This window comes from Dermacentor albipictus, chromosome 1, assembly GCF_038994185.2.
Source record: "Dermacentor albipictus isolate Rhodes 1998 colony chromosome 1, USDA_Dalb.pri_finalv2, whole genome shotgun sequence".
Taxonomy (NCBI): Eukaryota; Metazoa; Arthropoda; class Arachnida; order Ixodida; family Ixodidae; genus Dermacentor; species Dermacentor albipictus.
In genome coordinates this window covers 361546493-361556854 of record NC_091821.1, presented here as the reverse complement: position 1 = coordinate 361556854, position 10362 = coordinate 361546493, and positions in this window count along the sequence as shown.

The window sequence follows — 10362 nt, the reverse complement described above, 5'->3', positions numbered from 1 at the left end:
CCATTAATTTGCTCTTACTTTAGCTCTTAATCATTCTTGGACTCCTCCTCATCACTGTTTGCAAAGCCGATTCTGTTTTTCTTTTTCTTTCCTTCACTAACCTGAACCAGGCTGTCCTTCTTTTTTCCTTCATTTCCCTCCTGTAATTTGTCACCCAGTCGAATTGCGCCGTATACGTTTGACTTCTCACAGCGCGAAATTAATTTTGGTGTCAATAATTAACAACGTAGCACATCGCTCTCCTTCTGATCAGTGTGAACTGCCGCTGGGCGCCTTTTCTCTCTCGCTGGATTTCTTCGCGGGCAGTGTTTGTACAAGCTCGACTGCTCAAGAAAGCGATTATTCTGTTTTTAGGCATGCCCTTCTGCTTTCTACATCTCGCTTCTTCCTCACTTTTTATATGCCTCCATTTCGTCATTTACTTTGCTTTGCTCTTTCCTTACAGCTTTACGCAGCCTTCGTTTGGTACTGAAGGTCTCTTGCTACTTAGTATGTTGATTCCGCTGCCAAGCATTTGTTCCTGACTACGTCGTCACTCGGCTCTCATGAAGCTACTACAGTCAGTGCACAGAGCGCACTTTCGCATTTGAGACACTGAAAGTGCTGCAAAAAATTATTTGACGCATTTATTTTTTCTTTAGCGTCGACCATGGTTCTTCATTTTATTTCACCCGTTAGTTCACGTAAGCTGCTTATTTTGTGCTGGCGCGTTTGCTGGTTGATGTTGATTTGTAACGTACTTATTAAAGAAAGATAGAAAACGAAACAAGAAAGCCCTGATTGCGTTAAGCATTAGAGTGCGTGTCGGCTGCGTCGAGCCATTGTCGTACAACGCTGAGAATTCAGACTGACAAGTCAATAATTATGCGTTATGCAAACCGCTGTGTGCAGAATTGGAGCACTGCAACTCGATCCTCATAGAGCTAGTCCTGCCGTATCATGGTCAACAAAATTTCCGACTACGGTAGTGTTTACTTTGTACGGATTTATTGCAACCTTTTGGTGGCCAGCAGACGTAGAAGTAAATAGCTGAAAGGCAACTGGGCGGTGCACAATTTTGTGAAGAAAGTTCTGGAAAAAAGAAAGAAGAAATATACAGCGCAAGCAATAAAATGACAGAAAGGCGAACAAATATAGCCATATACTTGTACTCCTGTAGCTTGAGCTCTTTTTTTGGCAGAATGTCGCTCAACCAACTAGCCCAAGTCTTCTCGAGAAATTTCGTAACACTGCTTCCTATATTTTTATGTCGTAATAAAAATTACATGACAGACCACCAGCGTGACATGGCTCGCAATGACTACGTTTCAATCCATGTTTTGTGACGACAGCTCTATAAGCGTGACACTGATTCCAAGAACTGGTTTCGATCGTTGGTATCGACCGTAAGTAGTTATGTGTTAGTTTCCGTGATTAATAATTATTGCCACTTTCCCGCTTACCACTAAGTCAGTACGATGTCTTCACTGGAAAAGCATGATTGTTTAAAAGGACTCTTGATGTGATCAATGTTGCTCCTAAAGTGAAAAAAGGCGGCAGAAATAAACTCTCGCCCTTGGTAGCAGTGGTATTGCCTTAAGGTCTTGCTGTGGTTTTTCGAGTGCATGTAAAATACGGCTCTCATTGCTGAAAGAGCTCCCCATTGTTTCTTAGGTTCGTTCTGTAGCTATTCCCATCATTCGACTCCCCAAGTGCTTTTATCCATGGAATCATTGTTCGAGGGTGCATAAATTCAGGCGGCTGTAAACAAGCGACTGCACTAAGAGCAATCTGTTTCCGTCGTGTCCCTGAGGCCTTGTTGTGTCGGTATCGCACAATTGGCGAAAGTGACGCCAACTGTGCAAGAGGGTGGCCACACAGTTCTTTGTGACTGCACCCACCGTTCGTTTTGTTGCATCAGCTATGGACAGTGGATACTACGCCAGCGTAATGTTCACCTCAGTCTAGCGAACGAATGGCTGGCTGCACAAGACCCCCCTCAATAAACTTCGGCAACCTTCGAAACCGACTAATCTCTAAGCGCTGCGCTCGCGTCAACAGCAAGAACCTTTACCGCGAAAGCAAGCTCAATGTGTAGATGTATGTGTGGCTCTATGTGTGGATGGTCAATGTGTAGAGGATGATGCGTAGGTTAGTTGCTTGCCTTACGACAACGATTATAACCTCATACGTCACTTCAAAGCAATGAAGAGACTTAGATGGGGTAGCGGGTTGCTTGTTTGATGGAACATGGTTAAAACGGCGCGTTTTGAGGACAGGACCCAGAAAGAATGCACACAGGACAGTTGTCGAACTTCAAGTGAGCTTTACTGCGGAAAAAATTACACGAGTAGTAGCTGCTGCGTAGAAACAATCGACACAACGTTGCCACAGCGCACTTTTGCAGCACAAAAGCAGATCATTGCGTCTCACTTCACTACTGAAAGTACTGATCTGCGCAAAATTAAAGACACATTTCTAACCACGCTATAACATATTCTACGCTCTTCATATGCCCGGACTTCGATACTTATTGTGAAAATATCTCTTTTCTTGATAAATTAACTGACGTGGGGCTAATGCAACCTTTTCCTTCTTCTTTTCATACATAGTGCCTCAAACAATTCCCTCTATTTTTTTGGACTTGAAACTTCGGAGTATAGAGTATACAAGTGTCTCTGTACACTGCAGTACACGCGCACCTTTTGCAATGGTCAGCTAAGTGTCCCCCCGCTACGAAAGCCTGCACATTTGCTTGATGCTCCCTCAAACGTTTGCCCCAAGAGAGCGGAATGTGGTATACCACCTCCTTTCGGCAGATTACAAGAGGCGCAACATGCTTTTTGCGCACTTTTGCCATGTGCGTGTACAGTGCACTGCGCAGCACATACGCGCCAGTTTCTCAGGGGCGGAGAACCCCATGGGAGCGACGCACTTTCCGGCCATTTTCTTAAAGCGATGGGAGAAGTTGTGGAAATAAGGCATCATCACAGGCATACTTGGCCATCCTTTATCAGCTCCCCTGCTTCGTGCCTGACTTTACTTCACCAATAAGGCTTTCAACAACAGAAGCGATGGTTTCACCAGGAAAATCCGCCTGCTGGAGCTTCATAACTTGGCTATTCACGCGCAGAGCTTTTTGGAGCTCGATGAAGTGAAGGGAAGCGAGACACGTACATCTGCTTTTGTGCTGACAAAGTGTGCTATGGCAATATTCTTTCTAATGTTTCCGCGCAGCAACTGCTGCTCGTGTAATTTTTCCGAAATAATGTTCAATTGAAGTTGGCGACTGTCCTTCGTGCATTTTTTCTGTGTCCTCTCCTGAAAACGCGCCCTTATAATCATTTTTCATCAAGACTCTTCAAAGGTCCCGCGTTGCATGAGCCAACTTCTTTCCTATAGCGCGTTTCTTTAGGGAGGCTAAGGAGTAAACAATAAACAGTATACTCCTTTATTTCCCAGCGGCCCCTACATTCAACACTGCAGGTTATTTAATTGCACACTGTTCATTAATGCGAGCAAACATTCTTAAAGGGAATCCGCAATCGAGATCGAGACCTGCGAATAAGCAGCTACCAATCGTTATAGTTAAACGCGCCTGTAGCTACAATGTACGATCGCAGCCTCCATGCACAGATCCAGGTCTTTTTCAAAGAGTGGAGGTGCCGGGGGTGGTGGCTTTGAGATGTGGTGATTGATGGTGAGGAGGGTCACGATGACTGCACGGATTCTTACAATTAATAAATGATTAGGAAGTAAATGATCTCTTGAGGCCTACAGAGACGGAAATAAGGCAATTTTGTGTCAGTTTTGGCTGGATATAAAAGAAGAATGCTTGATGTTAAGGTAAGCTGGACGGCTGAGTGCACCTCTATAGTTCAATGCCAGTACCTAACACAGTCAACATCAGCGCATACATTAAGGGCGGCGGAGGGGTCAGGACATCCAGAGATCCTCCCTGGATCAGCGCTTGACCAAAACCAATAACATGAGACAAACTAGATATTTGATAAAGACTCAAAAGGAAGACATGAAACAAGACGCGGGAGACCATTTTTCTCTCCCGATATTCTCATGAGCGTAATGAGCAGAATTCCTAATGATGAATATGATTAAGCGGAACATGGTCATACCGATTCTGTTGAAACGCACAAAGCTGAAAATATGACATATTTAAAGGTGCATTTCGTTGATGACTATCATATATATTTATTTTTATTTTTATTTATTGGCACTATCAGACCCACAAGCGACACTTCATTAGCAACCATGGATTGCATTCGGAAACCCATTCCTGCGCCATATATTATAGCGGTTCGTTTTCAGTTTCAGTTTATTATTCGTTTATAACAATTGGTTACAAAAATGGTAAGCAGCCAAGGGTCCCAAAGTCAGAGACAGCACCGAAACCCTTGGATTAGAATTTATATAGAAATGTAAAGCGGAGTACAGAGCAGAGAAACAAAATATGGAATAAGCAAAATATAACCAAGAAATTGAGTGATGACGTACACACGCACACAAAAACAAAGGGAAGACGAAAGATGCACAATCATTGCTAATTACACAGCTACTAATTAGCAAAATAATATTATAGGAAGTTATTCAGACCGCAAATAACTCGTATTCGTATTCGAGTTCGTATTTAAAATAGTACAAGGTAGATGACAACTTAATGGAATGTGGTAGACTGTTCCAAAGTTTAAACGCGCAAAAAGAGGAAGCAATCTTTTCGTAATTAGTACGACATAAAGGCAATATAAAATTTCTTGTGCTGCAAACCTTGTGTTATTAGTATTAAAAAGGAGATCACAAGTAACGAAGTCGTAAGAAACTTGTTGAGTTAGAAATTTGAAAAATAATATCGCTTCATGGTAGTTAAACAAATCAGTAACTTGAAGAATGCGTTTTGTACGTAGTTGTCAAGATGCGTTAGAAAAAAAAATGGTTTTGCGTTATAATGCGGATAGCCTGCTTTTGAACGTGCTGAATAGAGGAAAGATAACAATGATAAGTATGACCCCAGGAAGCGATACCATAAATGACGTGACTATGAATGAAAGCGAACTATAACGATAATAATGCTCCTTTGAAAAAAAAAATTCACGTGATTTGAGTAGGGCTCTAATGCCAAATGCTTTTTTTTTTGTTTGATGTGTGCACTGTGGTTAGTAGACATAAGATGGGGATCTAATTTGACGCCGAGGAAAAAAACACAGGTGGCGGCAAGAATGTCATGTCCGTTGAGAGTTGTAGTCGGACAGCAAGGTCTCTGCGATGACTTAAATATCATGAATTGCGTTTTCGTAGAGTATAAAATCAGGGACAGGCTAATCGGGATGTAGGCGAACATGGTGATAACAATTAGCGATAAGGTGGTGGGGGAATGTCAAGTTTTTACAAACGAGAAGTTTCCTGCAACCAACTTTGTGTTGCGAACGATTTCACAAATCTCGCTTTTTGTGATTGTAACTAACAAAATACTGAGCCTATCATTTACAGCAGTACTTATCGCACATCCTAAGTGCGCCAGTTTCAAAAGAGAATAAAGATAACAATGGCCAATGGCAGGTGTATCTCAGTAAAAGGGCAAACAATAACATCGTCGATCCGCACACAAGAATTACGAAAGGTAGACTGAGATGACAATTATGACTTTCCTTACGCCCTCTCTCATCTTTTCGGCCAACCGTTCATCCTTGATGTAAGTCATCGATTTGAGAACATCGAGATATGAGCTCCAGCGAAGTTAACGTTGAGTTCCTTGGTGCTGTTTCCAACTCTTGCCGTGGTCATAAGTTGCAAACACGCACTGCGGAACTATTAACGAGAGCGAATGCTTATCGCACACCTGACGGCAAGCCTTACCGACACCAAATCGTTGAGGATGCACAAGCTGAAATCTCTGAAGCATCATCAATACGTGCAATGCATTTGCGAGATAGTATGGACAGTAAATATTGCATGCAGCAAACTCTGTCCCAAAACCTTTTTGCACAGCAGTTGTAGTTGGCGAAGGCATCGTTAATTTTGGCTAGAGACTGACATATATCTGTATGCGAAAGAACACATATAAAATTCCAGCAAACTAAATCGATAAATATTCTATCGAAGGACGCAGAACGTGAAGGCGATCACAGGAACCTAGTCTGATTCAGCGATTTGGTTTAGGTTACTGCCGCTTCCAGTCTACTAGCGTAGAGAAAACGATCGATTTGGTTACTTTCATTATATCGCGGCAGTGGCACGCAAACAAACATGGTAAGTAAAGAGGAACAGGGCATTATCTGTGTTGTTGCTTTTTACCTCCCGTCTTCATTTCGGTGGCGCGTGCTGCCGCAATAAAATGTACCGTATTTCCCACACCATAAGTCGCAGTTTCTGCCGAAAATTTTCCGTAATACGGGCACAACAAACCCAGTAACAAGTAATGCATGATGCATTAATCTACTTGACATGCAGGTACAGAACCATGCATCCAAAAATGACATCCCGATTAGTGGTTGCTTTGGACGGAGTGCGCCATCACATTAATTCTAATGGTAATGATATCATGGCTTCGTACGCCGTATACTGTCGGAATATGCTTAACCAAACCTAAGGATTCGTACAGACGAGTACCGTTCCTAAATAGCAGCCAATTACATATTCATCAGACCTCTAAATCAAGATGCCCCTTTCCCTGTCTATGTGCGGTACCGCTGCAGGTGACATCTACTGTTCTCATTGTGAAATCACACCCGGGGAATATCACTAATATTTAGTTAAGAACGCAAAAAACAAATATTGTGTACATACAAAACCTGCTAGTTAATTACGAGGCAGAAAAAAAACGAAATAAAATTATCTTTCTTAATAGCAAGCGGACAAATTCATAATTTGACAAAATGTACTGTCTTGTACGTTGACTTACAACCCAAACCAGTTAAGCAACATGTACGTCCGACTAACTGAATGCATCTGTCACAGCTCAACATATTTCGTGTGAAAAAAAAGAAAATAAAAGGTTATTCAACAATGCGCGCTAAATCACCACTTTGTATGAAAAGTGAAGCCAAGGTTGAAATAAACATACACAGCACCTATATACTTGTACGTACACATTTTATTTAGCACGTGTAATTTTTGGAAAGACAATTTTTTTTTTGTCAATACGAGCATGCCGCTGTACTCAGGAAACGCACAGGTTATTGTATGCAAAATGCGCGGCAGCTGAGTGTCTTGAGGCATTTTCAGGCGGGTAAAAGTGCGAGATCCTTCACTTGGCAACCGTAGAGAGCTTCGCATGGCTCAGCTTTATTTGAATAAAGCGCAAGTGAAGTCGTTCAATCCTTTATCGCCTTTTATTCACGTGACGAACCCTGCGTGCCAAAGATAATGGCCTCTCTGCCTTCGAGGGGGGGCGCTGAACCGTAAGAATATATTTATTTTTAGTTTAATGTGCGGCTAATTGCCTCTGAAATGCCTATCGACTTAGGACAGGCCTTGAAAAGGACGAATGGAACAAAGGTACATGATGGACTTCAACATTTTATCTTTCAGTTTTTTTTATGTGAAGAGTGCCACACATAAAGTTTAGCAGTTTATTGCCTGGAGCGGGGTATATTCGTATACTTTAATAAATGTAAGAGTGCTCTTAGCGGTTCATACATTCGAAACTCATTAGCTCTTTCTCACACAGAAAACTTAACAAGAGTTATCTTGGAAACTACCTTTTTAATAGAGAAAAGGATAAGCATAATGAAGTAATTAGGTGTAAATGTTCACGAGGAATTACGAACAAGGCAAGACCTTCTGCTCTTGCAAGGGTTGAAGATCACTGAGCCGTGCGTGCACAAGGCTAATGAATGAAAAACGCGTGCTAAACGTTAAATATATATATATATATATATATATATATATATATATATATATATATATATATATATATATATATATATATATATATATATATATATATATATATGCCTTTGAGTTCCACTTGTGTATACTGAACAAGAACCATCACCGAAGCACGGCTTTGTCGCAACTAATTCAATATTAATAAACCCATTGATATTTATGCGATTTATTTTAGGCTAGGTAATGATGCCAGGTTTTTATTGCACTCTGTTTACTTGAGCAATATACGATCTAGAGACTGAGTTCACATTCATCCATCTCAATCAGGTAAGAATGCTTCAAGTTCTTGTTATTGCGATAGCACTTAGGTAGCCACTTCAGGCACATTTGTGTCGTCATCGGCGCTGTCGGCGTCGCCGTTTTCGTGTAAAGACCCCGGGCGAAAACATTGTTCTCGCATGCCATATGCGGTATGTGGGTGTGAAAGTGGTGTGGGGTGGTGCGAGAGTGGGGCCGATGATGGTGTCTCAAGCTCGCGCGCGCCACGAAGGAAAGCGGAGAGGAAGCACGCCGTCTTGCGTTGCGCGCGTAGCACTGGGGAGAGGGGATGAATGGGAGGGGGGGGGGGGGCGTGCTGCTCTGGCGGCTGCTGCGTATGGCACGGCCGCGTGGGGACTATCTTGAAAGCGATTTGCAATGGGTACAGAGTCTAGGCGCACCGAGGGCCGATAGCTTCGTGGGCGCTGTGCGTATGTTTTCGCCGCTTAGTTCGGGTTGAAGCAAGAGGCAGCACGAACTTCAGTTCGCTCGCCCCTGCTGCCGCGCTTTCTCGCTCCAGCGTTTTGAGAGCCAGTATTCGCGGGCGTCGAGTGAGATGTATTCTTGTTTGCTCGTGCGCGCCTGACACCACGCTCGTTAATTTAGTTAGTAAGCGAATTTGAACAACATGACACGGACGATAAAACTACTATCCTTACTTCGTATGACTGTCTAATAATTTGATATCGCATTCGATGCTTTGCTTTTGGGGCAAAAGTAAGACTTTGTTTTCTTTGATCGCGCAACAAAACGTAAACTGTTGTAATAACAAACTCACTTCCACGGACGATGTGGCGAGTCTCTGTCCAACAATTTATTAGTGTCCTATAATGATGTTCTAACGTTTCGTAGGTGCTATTCCAGTTAATTACATATATTAGTCTCTTACAGAAAATTGAAGGCGAATAACGGCAGGCATTACACTGGTGCAGTGAGCCATCGCATGGATGGATGGATGAAAAACTTTATTAGGGTCCTTTAGGGCGCGCACTAGCGCGCAGCGGGCCGCTCCCACGTCGGGACAGAGAGGCCGAGTCTCTCCGCCGCGTCGCGGGCCTGTTGGACAGCCCATAACTGTTCTTCGAGGTTGGAGCTGTGTAGGACCGCATCCCAACGTGAAGAAGTGTTGTTTTTATCGTTGTGTAACGCGGGACATCGCCAGAGCATGTGAGGTAAACTCGCTAAATCATTGCAGAGTGCACATGCATTTGTTGTTTGAATTTCGGGGTACACCTTGTGAAGAAGGAGGGGGTTTGGGTAAACCCCCGTCTGTAGAAGCCTGAGTGTCAAAGCTTGAGGTCTATTGAGTTTGCAATGTGGGAGGGGGTAGATCCTCCGAGCCAAATAAAAGTGCGTAGTAATTTCGGTGTAGGATGAAGGAGAGTCCCGATTGTCAGTACCCCCAGCGTCAGGCTGCCCGGTAGCTACGCGGTTGATGATCCCTCGCGCAGCTCCGTGTGCCGACTCGTTGAGGTTGGGCGGGGCACCCTCGATCTGTCCCATGTGGGCTGGAAACCAGATCAATGTGTGTGGCTTGATCTCCTTGCTTCCTAGTATCCTTAGGGCCAGCTCGGATATGGTACCTTTGGCAAATGCCCTAACAGCTGATATGGAGTCACTGTAGATTGATGTCCTCTTGTCGTCCAATAAGGCCATCGCTATTGCAGCCTGCTCTGCGATCTCAGAGGACGTCGTCCGAATCGAGATTGCGTTTGTTATTTGCCTTTCATGATCTACGCTAACTACAGCGAAGGCCTGTCCGTCGGCGTAGCGCGCTGCGTCTACGAAACTGTTCTCCGAAGCCCGTTCACGAGCCTTTTCCAGGAGAGCCTTCGCGCGCGCCCGACGTCTTCCCACGTTGTGCTCTGGATGGACGTTTCGTGGGATCGGGGTGACAATGATGCGGTCCCGCTGCTCTCGAGGGATACTACAGAATTTTGTTTTGATTATTGTGGGGGGAACGCCCAGATCCTGTAAGATGTGTCTTCCAGCTTGTGTGGTAGATAACCTGACGAACTGGGCCCTCTCCTGTGCTTCCGCTATTTCCTCTAGCGTGTTATGCATGCCAAGTTGAAGTAAGCGTTCCGTGTGAGTGTATATGGGGAGGCCGAGAGCTCTCTTGATTGCCTTCCTGATTAATGCGTTGAGCTTATCCCGCTCCGATCTTTGCCAGTTGTGCATAGCCGCGACGTAAGTGAAATGACACATTACGAACGCATGTAC